The sequence below is a fragment of the Hemitrygon akajei genome, chromosome 3 (genome assembly GCF_048418815.1).
Source record: "Hemitrygon akajei chromosome 3, sHemAka1.3, whole genome shotgun sequence".
In the NCBI taxonomy this organism is placed as follows: domain Eukaryota; kingdom Metazoa; phylum Chordata; class Chondrichthyes; order Myliobatiformes; family Dasyatidae; genus Hemitrygon; species Hemitrygon akajei.
Window position 1 is genome coordinate 12,977,585 of NC_133126.1, and position 19,143 is coordinate 12,996,727.

Here is a 19,143-nt window from a genome sequence, read left to right on the forward strand (position 1 = left end):
CATTGCAATAAATAAAAATAAATAACTATAAATTACAATAAGAAATACACTACATAAAATTTAGTAGTGCAAAAAAGAGCAAAAAAGAAAAAAATAGTGAGGTAGTGTACATGCATTCATTGTTCATTCAGGAATCTGATGGCGGAGGGGAAATTTTGAGGCTGTATAAATATAACCTTAAATATATGTAACCTCAACTAAATTGCAACCAGCCAATGTGTTCCCAGTCAGAAAAACTCAGAATCAGAAACAGAATCTAATTTAATATCACTGGAATATGTCATGAAATGTATTGTTTTGTTGCAGCAGTACATTGCAATACAGAATAATAAAAAACTATAAACGACAATAAGACATTTAAAAAATAAAGTAAGTAGTGCAAAAAGAGAGCAAAAATATATTGAGGTAGTATTCATAGGTTCATTGTCCATTCACACATCTGATAGCAGAGAGAAAGATGCTGTTCCTGAAGCATTGAATGTGTGTCTTTGGGTTCCTGTACCTCTTATTTGATGGTAGCAATGAGAACTGGGCATATCTTGGGCGATGGGGGTCCTTAATCATGGATGTCACCTTTTTAGGGCATCACTCCTTGAAGATGTCTTGGATTCTGGGGAGACTAGTGTCCATGATGGAGCTGACTCATTCCTGATTAATCCTGATTAATGAAGACCAATATTCCATGTACCTTTGTCAATATGTTATTTATCTGAGCTATCATCTTCAAGGATCTTTGGACTTGTTTATCAAGATCCCTCAATTTTACCTGTTTGCCTTCCTGAAACTTGAAGTACTAAACTTGAAAGTATTATGCTCCCTGTTACAAAAATGAACTCAACACACACCAGATAGAAATTGTAGCCTCCCTTTGGCATATTGATGCAGCTATAAATAAGGCAAGACAGCAGCTATATTTCATTAGGAGCTTGAGAAGATTTGATTTGTCACCAGATACACTCATAAATGTCTACAGATGTACCGTGGAGAGCGTTCTCACCAGCTGCATCACCATGTGGTATGGGTGGGGAGTATGGCTACCACACAGGATCGAAGTAAGCTGAAGAGATGGAAAATTAGTCAGCTCCGTCCTGGGCACTAGTCTCCATCGTATCCAGGACATCTTCAAGGAGCAATGTCTAAGAAAGGGAGAGTCCATCATTAAGGACCCCCACCACCCAGGATGTGCCCACTTCTCAATTCTGCCATCTGGAAGGAAGTACAGAAGTCTGAATGCACACACTTAATGAATCAGGACCAGCTTCTTCCCCTCTGCCGTCCAATATTGAATCCATGAAAACTACCCCACTACTTTTTTCCCTATTTTTTGTGCTACTTCTTTAATTTAACTATTTAATAAATAGATACATACCTATTGAATTCAGTTTTCTTTTTCTCTCTGTTATTACATGTTGTGTTGTACTGCTGTCGCAATGGTAACAAATTTCACAACATATTCCGGTGATATTAAACCTGATCCTAATTTTGATTCTGATTTTGCCTGCATTGATAGCTCTGGAAGGGAAAGTACATGGCATAAGTGTGTCACATCTAACTTTCACATTGGTGTGACAGTCACTGAGTTTTAAAACAGAAACTACCTCTTCCTCGTCTTTATTGACAATAACTCCTGCAGGGATTAAATACTATGAAAGCAGCATGTTTTGAATAGAAAGCGCAATGAACCAGAGGAGGTTTGATGGTTGAAGAAACAGTTTAATGTATGCTCTTACTAATAGTAGAAAAGCCCAGCTTCTGCAGTCTGAGGTGGAATTTAGCAAAGGTGGATGGAACACGTAGCTTGGTCAAAGAAAATGCATAATATATAATATCTAGTCTTCATGGCAAATTTTAGCTTAGGCAGCTTGTTTCTGCAAGTGCTCCATATAGAAGCAACACCATCGGGTAGAAGGCAATGGAGGTCAAAATAAAACAGAGGAAGATGCCTTATTAAAAATGTCAGGTGGCAAACGTGATAAAATCACCTCAAGCAACACACACAAAATGCTGGTGGAACACAGCAGGCCAGGCAGCATCTATAGGGAGAAGCGCTGTCGACGTTTCAGGCCAAGACCCTTCGCTATAGGTTTGTGGTGGAGAGTATATTCCTTGCAGCCTGGTATGGAAACACAGATGTCATTGAACAGAAAATCCTAAAAAAAAATATTGCATACAGCCCAGACCATCACGGGTAATGCCCCCCCAAACACTGAGCATATTGAATGCTGTCACAGGGAAACAGCATCCATCGCCACGCAGGCCATGCTCCCCTCTTGTTGCTGTCATCAGGAAGAAGGTGCAGGAGCCTCAGAACTCACACCTATGGATTCACTTTCAAGGACTCTTCATCTCATGTTCTCGATATTTACTGCTGATTTATTTATTATTATTATTTCTTTCTTTTTGTATTTGCTGTCTTTTGCACACCAGCTGAACACGTCAGTTGGCTGGCCCTTCACTGATTCTATTATAGCTATTATTCTCTATATTCGTTATGCATGCCCACAAAGAAGTGAATCTCAGGACTGTACATGGTGACATATATGTACTTTGATAATAAAATTTACTTTGAACTTTGAGGTAAGGAGAATAGCAGGAAATTTGAAAAAGGCAGTGGGAAGGATCATAGTAAAGTAAGGAATATGAAATCAAAATAGTCTAAATATGCCCATCTCTCACTTCCCCCAGTGCTCCTCCTTCTTCGTTTCTCCTGTGGACCACTCCCCTCTCCTATCAGATCCCTTCTTCTTCCTAAGATATAGGAGCAGAATTAGGCCATTTGGCTTATTGAGTCTGCTCTGCCATTTCATGATGGCTGATCTATTTCCTTCTTAGCCTCAAGCTCCTGCCTTCTCCTCATATCCCCTTATGCCCTGACTAATCAAGAATCTATCAATCTCCACCTTAAATATACACAATGACTTTGCCTCCAATACCACAGATTCACCACTCTCTGGCTCAAGAAATCCCATTTTACCTCCGTTCTAAATGAACATCCCTTCATTCTGAGGGTGTATCTTCTGGTCTTAGACTACAGCTACCTTAGGAAACATCCTCTCCACACCAATCCTATCAAGTCCTGTCGACATTTGATAGGCTTCAGTGAGATCGCCCCTCATTCTTTTAAAGTCTAGTGAGTAAAACTATCACCTTCTAGCTTGTCCTCCTTCCCCTTCCTCCATCTTCTTATTCTCAGTTCTTCCCTCTTCCTTTCCAGTTTCGATGAAGAATCTCAACCTGAAATGTCAACTTTTCTTTTTCATTTCCATAGATGTTGCTTGACCTGCTGAGTTCCTCCAGCAGTTTGTGTGTGTTGATCATCTATAAACTGTGTGTTAAGAAAATGGTGGAGCTAGTTTATGATGAAAAGAGAAATCTAATCATGCTGGAAGGGATTGTGGTTTGTGTCTTTCTTCACAAAAAGATAGAATGAAGTTAATGTTGATGAAGAAGAGTTGGGAAGGGATATGGAGATATTGATCATTGGGTAATGCAAACATAGGGAGACAAGGAAATGATAAGTATCATTCAAAAGGCAGCACAGTAGCTAGCACAACACTTTAGTGTATCAGTAACCCGGGTTCAATTCCCGCCGCTCTCTGTAAGGAGTTTGCACGTTACGCCCATTATGTATTGGTTTCCTCCTGCAATCCAGAGACCTATTGTTGGTAGATTAATTGCTCATTTTAAACTGCCCCGTGATTTCATTAGGATTACATTGGGGGAGTGGGGGCAGTTGCTGGGCAGCATGGCTTGAAGGTCCAGAAGAGCCAAATTCCGCAGTGTATCTCAATAAATAAACCTGTCTTTCTGCCATCATCAAACTTGGTACTGTCAGCAGTGGTCCTTAGTTTTTTCATAGAGACTCATTGAGTTATACAGCATGGACTTGCAGCCCAACTCATCCATGCTAACCAAGATGTCTGTCTATGCTAATGTATTTGTCCATGTTTGACCCATATTCCTCTAAGCCTTTCCAAAGAATATTGTCCCTGTTATGTATTTAGTATTTCAGTAATTCAGGCTCAAAGGGATGGAAGGGCCTACTCTGTGCTGTATCTCAATCAATCTATCAACCAATCAATAAATAAATAAATAGAAAAGTGAATAGATAGATAAGCAAATACATACATACATACACACATACATAAATAGATAGATAAATAAGTAAGTAAACAGTCACCACCCCCATGTGGTTAACGTTTAATTTCTGAAGGACTCTATTCTGTGCGGACTCCAGCTACAAAACTTCAATCCACATTCATAATGAGAGTAGTGTCAGAGGGACTGCACATGATACACCCCATTCCTCAAAAGAAGTGCCCCATAATCCAGTGTTAAATGTGGAAAAACTATGAGTCTATCCTCAAGGCAAAATTAATTCTCACTTAAAAGTGTGTTAATAAAGGCTCTCCGGTTTGGATTCATTAAGGGAAAATTGCATTTGACAGGTCATTAATGAGGTAAAAAAGAGGTTGTTGAAAGTAATGTAAATAATGTATATATATATAGAATTTCAATATTTGAAAAAGTACTTCATAATAGACATATATTTGGAAAATAGAATGCATGATTTACAAGGACAGTGATTACTATTGAACCTGCCTTTGAAAAGGGGTCAGAGTAGAAATAAATTAAGAAAATACAGGTAGGAATAGCTATCAGTCTTAGAACAATTGTTTTGCAATAAAGATTTATGCTTTGTATAGTGGGCACAATTTGTGGATAATGTACAACTAGATATTGAACATGATGAGCAAGGTAGGACATAGATAAAATAGTGGGAAAAGCAGGCAGACACCAACAGTTTAACATGGGAAGTGTGAAGTGATGAAATTTGAAACAGCCAACAAGTATTCAGTACAATATAAATTGTGGCCATTTAGTGGATTGGGTGATACATAGCACAACTTTTTAAATGACTTAAAGAAGTTATTAACAGAGAGAAACAAAAGTAGGTTCTTTCACTCTTTGCACCTGTACCACTAGTCAATAAGATCACATTAGTGATATGAGCATGCATTGACCCCATAGTCACCATAGCATCCAAAAATTCAACAATTTCCACCTTGAAAATGTTTATGGACTGAGTTTCCACAGCACATTGGGGTAAAGGACTCAAAAGACTTGCAACATCAGATGAAAGATTGCTGCCATCAGGAAGGAGGTATATGATGAGGTTCAGAAACCCTTCCACCATCATGCCCCTGAACCACTGTGGATAACTTCACTCATTTCAAAACTGACCTGGTTCCACAATTGATAGACTCACTTCCAAGGACTCTACAACTCAAGTTCTCATCATCATCATTATGTGCCACATGACATGGGCGATCATGGTCATTCATCTTTCTTTAAGCTGGGAAGTTCTAATAAGCTCTTCAAATTGGCCATTCCTTGATGTAACTCATGCATGTCTTGCACTGTCGACTGCAACTTTTTCTTCCATCAATTTTTCCTGTCACTGCAAGATTCCTTTGTATTTCCTTGTTCTACTGTGTAGGTCCACAAGGAAATGAATCTCATGGTATTATATGGTGATATATACTGTATGTACATTGATAATAAATTTACTTTGAACTTTGCAGAAGGGAAAGGTGATTGAGTAGTATATATCATTAAAATTCTTGCTAAGTTTGATACTGGGTTATTCTACAAGGTCACTCAATAAACAGTTGAAATGGAAGCAATCACTACAGAGAATAATAGCAATAGAACGGGTGGACAACACAAGACATAAAAACTACACAAACAAACCTAAATGATCATTCAGTACAGTTGTTCAACATCTGGCTATGTTCCTGGTCATGGATTTTATGCACCTAATATGTACATTCTCTGAGGGTCTTGATGCAGGATTTCTACTCAAAAACATTAACAATTCCTTTTGTACCACCAAATGCCACTCAACACATTGAGTTCCTCTATCAGGTTGTTTGTTGTTCCAGATACCAGCATCTTCAGTCTCTTGAGTCTCCACATTCTCTGTGTTGAATATACTTAATGGGCGAGCCTTTACAGACTCTTGGATATAGAATTTCAAAGATTCACTATTCTCTGGGTGAAGAAACTTCTGTCCCAGACAGTCATGAAAAGCTGACTCCTCATTTTTAGACACTGTCTCCATGGCTCTTGATGGGGTTGAGAAAACCCACATAATATTTCTCTTTATAAATGGGTATTAAAAGAAAGAGGCCACACTAAATCTTCAGAAACCTTTGGTTAGATCTCAAATAAATGTCAAATATAATGCCAGGAATCAGGATTTGAGAGTAATGCAAAGACATTGGAACTACTTACCACAAAAAGATATATTAGGAATGAAAGATTATGGGGAGGTTGGACAGCTGGCTTTGTTCTTAGAGACAAAGAGTTGAAAAGAAGAATAAGAGGGATATTTCAAGTTCACAAACTCATAAGGGGTATTACGCCGTAAAAGGAAACTTCCTCAATTCTACAGCAGCTTACAGCAGTCCAGTTGTTATAACTCTCCTAGCCACTCCCGACACTTCTGCTTCGTTCTGTCCCTTTCACGAAGTTCCATTCTAACCAGTTTTTACAGGAGCACCGCCGGGACTGTCCTGACCAGCTGCATCACCATCTGGTACGGGAGTTGCAAAGCATCTGACCACGAGTCCCTACAAAGGATTGCGAGGACTGCTGAGAGCATCATCGGGGTCTCTGTTCCACCCAACAGAGATAATTATCAGCAGTACTGTGTACAATTATTGTCAGTGGTTCCCTCCCATGCGTCCAAAAATCTCTTTGACACTCCTACCATCAGGCAGAACATACTGTAGCATAAAGACAAGAACTGTTACGATGGGAAACAGCTTCTTCCCCCAGGCTGTAAAACTACTGAACTCCCTGTTCCTACCCAGGTCTCATCACATATGAAGCACCAGTAGTGTTATACTGTTTACTTTTAAACTTGTGTCTTAAATGCACCTTATTATTTGTTAATTTATTTGTGGTAATATTACTTTATGTATTTTGTCTGTGTGAGTTGTATATACTGTGTTGTACAGCTTGGTCTGGAGGTTTTGTTTCGTTTGGTGGTATACACATGTATGGTTGAATGATAATAAACTGAACTAGTATTCATCTAAAGCAACACACACAAAATGCTGGAGGAACTCAGCAGGTCAGGTGGCTTCAATGGAAATGAAGAGATAGTCAATGTTTCGGCCTGAGAAAGAAAGGTGAAGATGCCAGAATAAAAAGGTGGGCAGAGGCGAAGGAGTTCAGTCAGAAAGTGATAGGTGAAGCCACATGGGTGGGAAGGGTCAAGAACTGGAGAAAAATTAATCTGCTGGAGTGGAGAGGGGACCATTGGAGAAAAGGAAGGAGGAAAAAACACAGGAAGAAGTAATAAGCAGATGAGGAGATAAAAGGTCAGAGTGGGGAATAGGGAAAGTGAAGAGGGGAAAGTGAAGAGGGGGAAGTGTTCTTTCTCATGTTTAGAATTTATTCAATCCACTTTTGAATGCCATTTATAAATCTGTCAAGCAACACACACAAAATGCTGGTGGAACACAGCAAGCCAGGCAGCATCTATAAGGAGAAGCACTGTCGACATTTCGGGCCGAGACCCTTCGTCAGGACTAACCGAAAGGAGAGATAGTAACAGATTTGAAAGTAGTGGGAGGAGGGGGAAATGCAAAATGATAGGAGAAGACCGGAGGGGGTGGGATGAAGCTAAGAGCTGGAAAGGTGATTGGCAAAAGTGATACAGAGCTGGAGAAGGGAAAGGATCATGGGACGGGAGGCCTTGGGAGAAAGAAAGGGGGATGGGGGAGCACCAGAGGGAGATGGAGAACAAGTAGAGTGATGAGCAGAGAAAGAGAGAAAAAAAAAACAAACAACTAAATATGTCAGGGATGGGGTAAGAAGGGGAGGAGGGGCATTAACAGAAGTTAAAGAAGTCAATGTTCATGCCATCAGGTTGGAGGCTACCCAGCCGGTATGTAAGGTGTTGTTCCTCCAACCTGATTCATTTTGACAGTAGAGGAGGCCATGGATAGACATATTGGAATGGGAAAGGGACGTGGAATTAAAATGTGTGACCATTGGGAGATCTTGCTTTCTCTGGCGGACTGAGCATATGTGTTAAACCTGTCAATGTTACTCTCCCCAGGCAATGCAAGCATGCAGATAGAAATACTTTCCTTACTCTTTTTTTTTATGGTGGGCTTCCCCCAGCACATTGGTAGTCAATGCAAGCAACACATTCACTGTATGTTTTCATGGACATATGATAAATAAAGTTGAATTTTCATCTTGAATCACTTCATTCATTCTCCCTTATTTCTTGTCCTTCTACCAATGGGAAGGTTGCCTCTCTATCTGTCACTTTTGTGATTTTTTATATCACTATCTGAACTCCATTTACATTCCTTTGTTCCAAAGAGAATAACCACAGTTTCTTAGGTCATTTCATATGAACAAATTCCCTCACACTCAAAAGATATTCTTTAGCACTCCAGGGCTTTCAGATCTTACCATAAATGCATCACCAAGAACTGGTCACAGTGGTCTAGTTGTGGCCTGATTACTCTTGATAATGGCTCATCATGAGCTTCTTGATTTATAAAACCCAGGACTTCATATGGCTTTATAACCTCCTTTTCAAACCACACTGCCACTTTCACTGATGAGCAAACAGGATACCCAGATATCTCTCTGTTAATCTATCTTTTTTGTTGAAATTATATCCTTTAGTTTTTATTGTTTCTTCCACCACATTTCCATCCATTCCCAGGGTGGCACAATAGTGTAATGGTTAGCACAAAGCTATAACAACATTAGCTGTTGGGAGGACAAACTAGGGTTGGTCTTACCCAGTGTACAGCAGGGCATTGAGGTGTGTGGTGGAGCAAAGGGATCTGGGAATACAGATCCAGAATTCCATGAAAACAGCATCACAGGTGGATAGGTTCATAAACAGAGCTTTTGACACTTTGACTTTCATATCGAGTTTAAGGATTGGAATGTTACACTGAAGTGGTTTGAGAAGCTGATAGGCCAAATTTGGAATATTATGTGCATTTCTGGTCACTACCTATAGCAAAGTGTATAGATAAAATTTACTAGGATATTGCTTGGATCTGAGGGAAAGTTACAGGGAAAGGTTGAAGAGATTCAGCGTAAGAGAATAAAGTGAGATTTGATCGAGGCATACAAAATTATGTGGGGTATAGATAGGTAATACAAGCAGGTATTTTCCACTGAGGTTGGATAAGACTAGAACTAGATGGGATGAAGGATCCGTTTCTTTGCTCTGCTGCCGAATGCCTCTATGACTCAAGTTGCCACTGCCTGTAAGAGATTTTATATTCTCCCCATGACTGTGTGGTTGTTCCGTTTTCCTCCCTCCTCTCCATGCATCTGATGAATCCAAAGGAATGGCAGACACTGATACAGTTTGGTACCGGCAAAATCGCAGGAGTTGCCAGTCAGCATTGAACTCCATGAAGGACTGCCTAAGGGACTCCAGCTCCGGATTTTTCCGTGGGTGGGTATAGTGCAAGGCAGCGTAGGTTTGAAATCAGAGTTTTCCTTCTCCTAGATGAGCTGCCAACCACGGATGACGAGCCTCATCTGCCCAAAGCGACTGACTTTAAGGTGTCAGTAACCTGCCTTTTCCCCTTCCCCTGTCAGTAGAAACAGTTCTGCTGGGCTTAGTAGGTAAGCCACACGTGAAGGCCAAGAGCTGGACCTGATTGTCAGAAGCTATTTGAGGCACACGCCACTGAGAGCATTTAATAGGTAGTGGGAGCTTGTGCCAATTACCATCCCCAGATATAACAAGCTGAAGAAAACATGCTCCATCTCTAGATAAATAATAAATTCCATTAGCTCATCAAAAAGCTCTCGAACTGATACCCTCATCACTGTTCAGTATGTTTCCAAATTTTGTATCATCTGCAAATCCAGTTTATTAATATATATTAATAAAGCCAGTGATGCTATTCAAAGTTAAAAGTAAATTTATTATCTTAGAACGTATATTTCAAAATATACAACCCTAGATTCATTTTCTTGTGGGCATATTCAATAAATTTATAACATAATAACTATAACACAATCAGTGAAAGACTGCACAAATTGGGCATTTAACCAGTTTGAAGACAACAAACTGTGTAAATTCAAAATGAAGAAACAACAATAATACACAAACGAGTAATAAATATCAAGAACATCAGATGAAGAGTTCTTGAAAGTGAGTCCATTGGTCGTGGGAACATTTCAATGATGTGACAAGTGAAGTTATCCCTTTTTGTTCAAGAGCCTGTTGGTTGAGGGATAATAACTGTTCCTGAACCTGGAACTGTGAGTCCTAAAGCTCCTGTATTTTTCTCCTTAACAGACTGAGGGTAACACAGCACACTTACCTTCAGTGTGAAAAACAGATGTATCCGACTCTGCCTTGCTGCTAGATCAATCCTGCCCTATGGGCTTCAACCTTGTTGATGAGCTTACAATGCATCACGTTATCAACTGCCTATTGAAAGTCAATCCTAAAAGGCTTTGATTAAACTAAAAGGGAGAGGTGTGGGTTGGTCATCAGAGGTCATTGTTTAAAATAGAACAGAGGAGCAGTGAGAAGAAAGTTGTTTAGAGGGCAGGCTGCCAAGAAATGTAACTTAAAGGTGGAAGAAAATTATATTAAAATAGGATTTGCAGTTTTGAGCAGTTCTGGGCTCCTTACCTAAGAAAGGATGTGCTGTCATAATCCCACAAAAGGTATTGCATCTGGCCCAGTACATCACAGGTAAAATCTTTCCAACCATTGAGCACATCTGCATGAAATATTGATGTAGAAAAGTGGCATCCATCATCAAATATCCTCACCACCCAGGCCAAGCTCCTTTCTCGCTGCTGTCATCAGCTGGAAGGTACAGGTGTGTGGTGAACTACATATACCTGTCTGGACACGCCCCCCCCCCCCCCCCCCGCTGACTGCTCCTGTGGCTCCTCCCATGGACCCCGGTATAAAGGCGATTGGGGACACCGCCCCGGCCTCAGTCTCCAGGATGCAGTGTGGTGGTCAATTGCTGCTTGTTCTTTCTTCCAGCCAATAAAAGCCTATATCTCACCTCACGTCTCCAAGAGTTATTGATGGTGCATCAAGGTGCCTCAGGAGTCACACCACAATGCTCAAGAAAAGCTACAATCCCTCAACCATCTTGAACAAAATGAGATAACTATACTTATTTAAGGACTCTTTTATTCCTTGTTATTTATTGCCAATTACTTATATCCGCTTTTGCGGTTTGTTGTCCCTGTTTACTGTTACTGTTCCATAAATTTGCTAAGTATGCCCACAGAAAAAGAATCTCAGGGTTGTATGTAGTGACATGTATGTACTCTGATAATAATCTTTACTTTGAACTTTGATGAGGAGCGTTTGATGACTCACCAAAATTCAGAAGAATGAGGTGATTCCTCATTGAAGCCTATTGAATGTTGAAAGGCCTCGATAAAATGGATGTGGGGAGGATATTTCCTATGGTAGAGGAGTCTAAGACTAGAGGGCACAGCCTCAGGATAGAGGAGCATCCTTTTAGAACAGAGATGAGGTGGAATGCTTTATCCAGAGAGTGGTGAATCTGTGGAACTCGTTGCCACAGGCAGCTCTGAGGCCAAGTCATTGGGTATATCTAAGGCAGAGTTTGTAAGAGTCTTGATGAGTCAGGGCATGAAAGGATATGAGGAGAAGGCAGGAGATTGGGGCTGAGTGTGAAAATAGATCAGCCATGAAGAAATGATGGAGCAGACTAGAGGGACCAATTGGGCTAATTCTGCTCCTATATTTTATGGTCTATGGTCCAAAATGTTTTCAAATTCAAATCTAAGTTCAAGTTTATTGTTATCTGCCTGTAGATACATACAACTAACCAAAGTAACATTCCTCTGGACCACAGTGCACCCACAATACACAACACATAATACATATACTTCTCTCACTCTCTCTCTCTCTCACACACACACAGACAGACATACTTTATTGATCCCGAAGGAAATTGGGTTTCGTTACAGTCACACCAACGAAGAATAGGTAGAAATATAGCAATATAAAACCATTAATAATTAAGTAATAATAAGTAAATTATGCCAAGTAGAAATTAGTCCAGGACCAGCCTATTGGCTCAGGATGTCTGACAGTCCAAGGGAGGAGTTGTAAAGTTTACACATACACACACACACACACACACACACACACCACATAAAACAAAATATCAACAAAAAAGTTAGTAAACTATAATTCAAAATGCATGTGAAGTGCGCAGCACAAGTAAGCAGAAAACAGCTCATTGTCCCTGTGATGCCATCTTAGTTTTGAAGACACATGACTATGAACAGCTGAAGGATTATGGGAAAAAATCTGGGGTGCGGGATAATAATGGAAAGCTCTTTAAAAGAGCTCTCAAAGGTGTGGAGAGGTGGCCTTTTTTGATACTGTGAGATTTACCGATGTAGAGAAATGATTGTGGTATAACACCTGCTGGATGATATCTGTGCCAGGAAATAGGAAATGATATAGATGTGCCCAAATATCTTCATGAGATGTAAAAGGCAGAAAAGGTCGCCTCTGCCATGAAACAATATCAGAAACACAATAACACAAGCAAAAAGACACTCAGTTAACCCTTTTCTTTCCACAGTTTCAATCAGTGCACCAAATTTTAGTTCATTTTTGTGAGCTTAGCACGACCACCAGTTCTATATTACTGGAGGAGTTGCCTAGCAGTACCCTGCTGGGTGCAGATAAAAAATGATGGAAATTACCCATTGTCTTGCACTGGATTATTGCCAGTTTCACCTCAGTTTTCTTCCCTCTAAATTTTAAGATCCTGGGTGCAAACATCTCAGATGATGTATTCTGGGCCCAACATATTAAAACATAGAAACAGAAATCAAAAGCACATTACAGGCCCTTCAGCCTACAATCTTGGGCCGACCACGTAACCTACTCTAGAAACTGCCTAGAATTTCCCTACTGGAATTAAGGGTTATGAGGAAAAGGCAGGTAGGTGGAGATGAGTCCATGGCCAGATCAGCCATAATCTTATTGAATGGTGGAGCAGGCTTGTAGGGTCAGATGGCCGACTCCTGCTCTTATTTCTTAACTTCTTATGTTGTTTCAAGAGGACTAGAATATAAAAGCAAGGATGTAATGAAACACTGGTGAGGACTCTCTTGGAGTTTTGTGAGCAGGTTTGGGACACTTATCTTAGAAAGGATGCATTGAAAGTAGAAAGGATTTAAAGGAGGTTCATGAAAATGATTCCAGGATTGAATGGCTTGTCATATGATGAGCATTTGATGGCTCAGGGCCTGTATTAACTAGAATTCAAAAGAATGAGGGGGTGACCTCATTGAAAACTATCAAGCCTGATAGTTTGGATATGGACGGGATGCTTCCTGTAGTGGGAGATTCTAGGATCAGAGGATAAAGCCTCAAAATAGAGGAGCATCCTCTTAGAACAGATATGAGAAGGTATTTCTTTAGCCGTACAGTGGTGAATCTGTGAAATTCTTTGCCACCAGCAGCTGTGGAGGCCAAGTCTTCATGTATATTTAAGGCAGAGGTTGATAGATTCTTGATTGGTCAGGGCACGAAGGGGTACGGGGAGAAAGCAGGAGATTGGGGCTGAGAGGGATTTTGGTTCAGTCATGATGAAATGGCGGAGCAGACTCCAGCCAAATTGCCTAACTCTGCTCCTATCTCTTATGGTTTTATAGATACATGGGCAATAGGCCCTTCTGGCACTTTGAGCCGAGCAGTCCAACAGCCTCTGGTTTAACCCTAACCATCCAGCCCAAGATCTTAAGGCACAAACTAACGGAGATGGGAGTAGACCCTCACATGGTGGATTGGATAGTGGACTACTTGACAGATAGACCTCAGTATGTGCGGTTGGGAGACTGTAGGTCTGACACGGTGGTCAGCAGCACAGGGGCGCCGCAGGGAACCGTACTCTCTCCGGTCCTGTTCACCCTGTACACATCAGACTTCCAATATAACTCAGAGTCCTGCCATGTGCAGAAGTTCGCTGATGACACGGCCATAGTGGGGTGTGTCAGGAATGGACAGGAGGAGGAGTTTTGGAAACTGATACAGGACTTTGTGATATGGTGCAACTCAAACTACCTGCGTCTCAATATCACCAAGACCAAGGAGATGGTGGTGGACTTTAGGAGATCTAGGCCCCATATGGAGCCAGTGATCATTAATGGAGAACGTGTGGAGCAGGTTAAGACCTACAAGTATCTGGGAGTACAGTTAGACGAGAAGCTTGACTGGACTGCCAACACAGATGCCTTGTGCAGGAAGGCACAGAGTCGAATGTACTTCCTAAGAAGGTTGGCGTCATTCAATGTCTGTAGTGAGATGCTGAAGATGTTCTATAGGTCAGTTGTGGAGAGCGCCCTCTTCTTTGTGGTGGCGTGTTGGGGAGGAAGCATTAAGAAGAGGGACGCCTCACGTCTTAATAAGCTGGTAAGGAAGGCGGGCTCTGTTGTGGGCAAAGTACTGGAGAGTTTAACATCGGTAGCTGAGCGAAGGGCGCTGAGTAGGCTACGGTCAATTATGGATAACTCTGAACATCCTCTACATAGCACCATCCAGAGACAGAGAAGCAGTTTCAGTGACAGGTTACTATCGATGCAATGCTCCTCAGACAGGATGAAGAGGTCAATACTCCCCAATGCCATTAGGCTTTACAATTCTACCGCCAGGACTTAAGAACTTTTTAAAAGCTATTATTAATGCTTTTTGAGACGGTGATTTAGATGCATATCATATTTTTTTTTAATGAGTTAAGTATTGTATGTAATTAGTTTTGCTACAACAAGTGTATGGGACATTGGAAAAAAAGTTGAATTTCCCCATGGGGATGAATAAAGTATCTATCTATCTATCTATCTAACCTAATTATGGGACAATTGACCAAGACCAATTAACCTCTCAACGGGTACATCTTTGGACAGTGAGAGGAAACCAGAGCACTTGGAGGAAACCCACAGTCACGGAGAGAACGTGCAAACTCCTTACAGATGGGCAGAAATTGAATCTGGGTAGCTGGTACTGTAAAGCATTGTGTTAACCACTACACCCCATCGAAACAAAAAAGGGTCTTTTGAATCCGATCAGAAAATGTCTTAGTTTTTATCAGAACCTAGTTTTGTCAGAACCTAGCGAGGTATCAATAGCAGGCCAATGTCCAGAATGAAGGCGAGCAAAGATTTTCCAGGAGAATGTGATAATTCCAAGTTGAGAGAGATCAAAGTTGTGGTGAAAATCCTTCCTCGAGGAACATTGCTTCAGATCACCTGATAGCATTCCTTCCTGTCAACAATACATTTACAGAGGAATTCATTGTGAAAACTGTGTCAGTGAGTCAATCCATGACTGAGTTTGAGAATGAAATATTTGCCTTTATTGTTCCTGCTCCAGGACTGAGCGTGGAATTGAATACTTGGACGTATCTGCAATTCACATTCCATGAAGCAGAATGCAGTTGGCTTGAATCCAAATCCAAAATCTCTGCAAAAGCTCTTTCCATGCATGAGAAAGATTCAGGCATAAAACCTTGCTGACCAAGGAGCTCAAACTTATGAGACAACATGGCTGTGCCAGCTTCCTGTCCACAGGGAGCATCATATGGATGTGGAGCCACGATATTACGATACATGCAGATCAATCATGATCTCATTTCATGGTGTGTGGTGGAACAATCTCAGAAGAGTTGAAAGGATTACTCTTTTCCTCAAATTACTTTGCACACATGATTACAATGTGTGCACTTGGATGCATCCGACCCACTTCAACTTCCTCCAGCAACCCCGGAAAATCCCAATGGACTTGAAACAACTAGCTCCCAAATCTCATTGGAAATTCAGTCACAAAGATGCAGTGGGTTGCTGCGGAACTTAGACAAGTTTTATTAACTACTGGAATGCTGGACAGGTGGAGAAATTTTCAAAAACCCAAAGCAACACACAATGTGCTGGAAGGACTCAGTGGGTTGAGCTGTATCCATGGAAGGAAAGGAACTGTTGACTTTAAAGCCCTGCACCAAGGCAGATCAGGATGCTGAGTGTCTCTGACAGTTTCTGCTTTTTTAAAAGGCATTGAATGAAGGTGCCGTGTGCACTATAGCCCCTTGCTAATGATGAAAAAAATAAGTGAGTTAGCAAGTTGTGGAGAGAATACAAAGAGCCATCTCGAGGACTTGGATGAATTCATTGAGAGGACAAGGTGTCAAAAGATGGGGAAAGATGTAGGACAGTAGGAGGTCATCCACTTCAGTGAAAGAGTGAAAAAGCAAGTTATTATTTCAGTGGTAAAAAATACAGTCAACATTTCGGGCCGAGACCCTTCGGCAGGACTGGCCTGTTGAGTTCCTCCAGCATTTTGTGTGTGTCACGTGGACTTCCAGCATCTGCAGATTTTCTCTTGTCTGCGACGTATCTTCATTTCAATGGTTCAATGGTTAGATTTAATATCAGAGGATGTAGTGCTTAACGACTCAACCTGAAATTCTTACTCTTCACAGACATCCATGAAACAGGAAAAAACCCAAACAATGAATAGGAAAGATGTTAGAACACCAAAACATCCCTTCCCCCCATGCACAAACAGCAGCAAAAGCATCACCCCTCCTCCATTCCCGCTTACCCCACTTTCTCCAGCAAAAGCACTAACCCTCAACATCTCCCCACTTCCACCATGCAAGCAATAGCAATCTCCCAAAGCAACCATGATATAGAGTCCATCAAAGAACAACTGTCCATCCCAATGCTTTGACATATCTGACAGGCTCTCTCTCACTAGTGAGTGAGAGGGAGATATCGCTCCTGCTGTAAACAAGAGCAGGGCGACCAGCTGCTCACGGTTTTGATGTTGCAATCTGCTGCCTATCTTGTCCCAAACCCCCATGCATGAGGACCAACAGACTTTCAGTCACAATCCAGAAAGAGTAAAAGAGAGGTCTATTTAAATGGAATCAGATTAGAAAATGTTGAGATAAGATGGGACTTGGTGTTCTCTATACATGTAACATAGAGTTGATAGTAAGGAAGACAAATGCAGTATTAGCATTCATTTTGAAGTGTCTAGAATATAAAAACAAAGATGTAATTCGGAAGGTCTATGAAGCCTTATACCACACCTGGAACATTGCAAGAAATGTTGAGCTCTGTATCTATGGAAAGAGGTGGAGGCCCTGGAGAAGGTCCAGAGGAGGTACGCAAAAATGATCCTGGGGATGAAAGGTTTAAGATACAATTAGTGTTTGATGGCTCAACATGCACTCAGTGGAGTTCAGAATGATGAGGGAGGTAATCTCATTGAAACCCATCAAATATAAAAGGCCTGCATACAGTGAGCATGCTGAGGATGTTTCCATTAGTATTGAGTCTAGGATTTGAGGGCACATCCACAGAATATAGGGACATCCCTTTAGAACTGAGGTAAGAGGAATTTCTTCAGCCGGACAGTGGAGAATGTGTGGATATTGCTGCTACAGAGGGTTGTGGAGGCTAATTCACAGAATGTATCTAAGGGCAGGGATTGATAGGTTTTTGATTGATGTAGGGTTAAGGCTTCTGGGAAGTAGGCAGGGGAATGGGGTTGAGAAATAAAAAGCCACAATTGAAAAGTTGGACCAATCTTAATGGGCTGAATGGCCTAATTCTACTCCTATATATTGGACCACTGAAAAATTATGCTGATAATGTAGTAATGGGGACAAAGAAATGGCAGATGAACTTAATGAGTACTTTGCACCAGTTTTCACTGTAGAAGACACTAGAAGTGTGCCAACCTGTCCGTGACTGTCAGGGAGTAGGAGTGAGTGCCATTGTTATTACAAAAGAAAAGGTGCTAGGCAAACTCAAAACTCTTAAGGTTGATAAGATGCCTGGACCAGATGGACTGCATCCCAGAGTCTTGAGGGAGGTTGCTGAAGAGGTAACGAATGCCTTGGTCATGATCTTTCAAGAATCATTTGATCTGGCATGATCCCAGAGGACTGGAAAGTTGCAAATGGCACTCCACCTTTTAAGAAGGGAGGAAGCAAAAGAAAGGAAATTATAGGCCAGTTAGGCTAACCTCAGTGGTTGGGAAAGTGTTGGAGTCTATCACTAAGGAGGAGGTTTCAGGGTACTTGGAGACTAATGATAATATAAGTCAAAGTTAGCATGGTTTACAAAAATGGAAATATTGCCTGACAAATCTGTTCCTCAAGAAAGAAGCAAGCAGGGTGGACAAAGAAAGGCAGAGGATGTCATTTACTTGGATATTCAGATATGAAGAGAGGCAGATGATGTCATCTACTTGGATATTCAGATATGAACAGAGGCAGAGGATGTCATCTACTTGGATATTCAGATATGAAGAGAGGCAGAGGATGTCATCTTCTTGGATATTCAGATATGAAGAGAGGCAGAGGATGTCATCTACTTGGATATTCAGATATGAAGAGAGGCAGAGGATGTCATCTACTTGGATATTCAGATATGAAGAGAGGCAGAGGATATCATCTACTTGGATATTCAGAAGGCATTTGATAAGGTACCACATTTGAGGCTGCTTAAGAAGATAAAATCCTATGGTATTACAGGAAAGATACTGGCATGGATAGGGGAATGACTGACAGGCAGGAGGAAGAGAGTGGGAATAAAGGAATTTTCTGGTTGGATGCCAGTGATTAGTGATGTTCCTCAGGGGTCAGTATTAGGACTGCTATGTTTCATATTGTTTGTCAATGATTTGGATAATGGCTTTGCCACAAAGCCATGATGGTGGATGGGTAGGTAGTGCTGAGGAAGCAATGCGAGTTCAGCAGGACTTAAACAAATCAGAAGAATGGACAAAAAATGGCAAATGGAATACAATGTTGGGAAATATATGATAATGCATTTTGGTAAAAGGAACAATAGTGCAGATATTATCTAAATGGGGAGAAATTTCAGACATTAGAGGTGCAGAGGGACTTAGGAGTCCTCGTGCAAGACTCCCAGAAGGTTAATTTACAGGTTGAGTCTGTGGTAAAGAAGGCAAATGGAATATTGGCATTTATTTCAAGGGGAATAGAATATAAAAACAAAGAGATAATGCTGAGGATTTGCAAGACA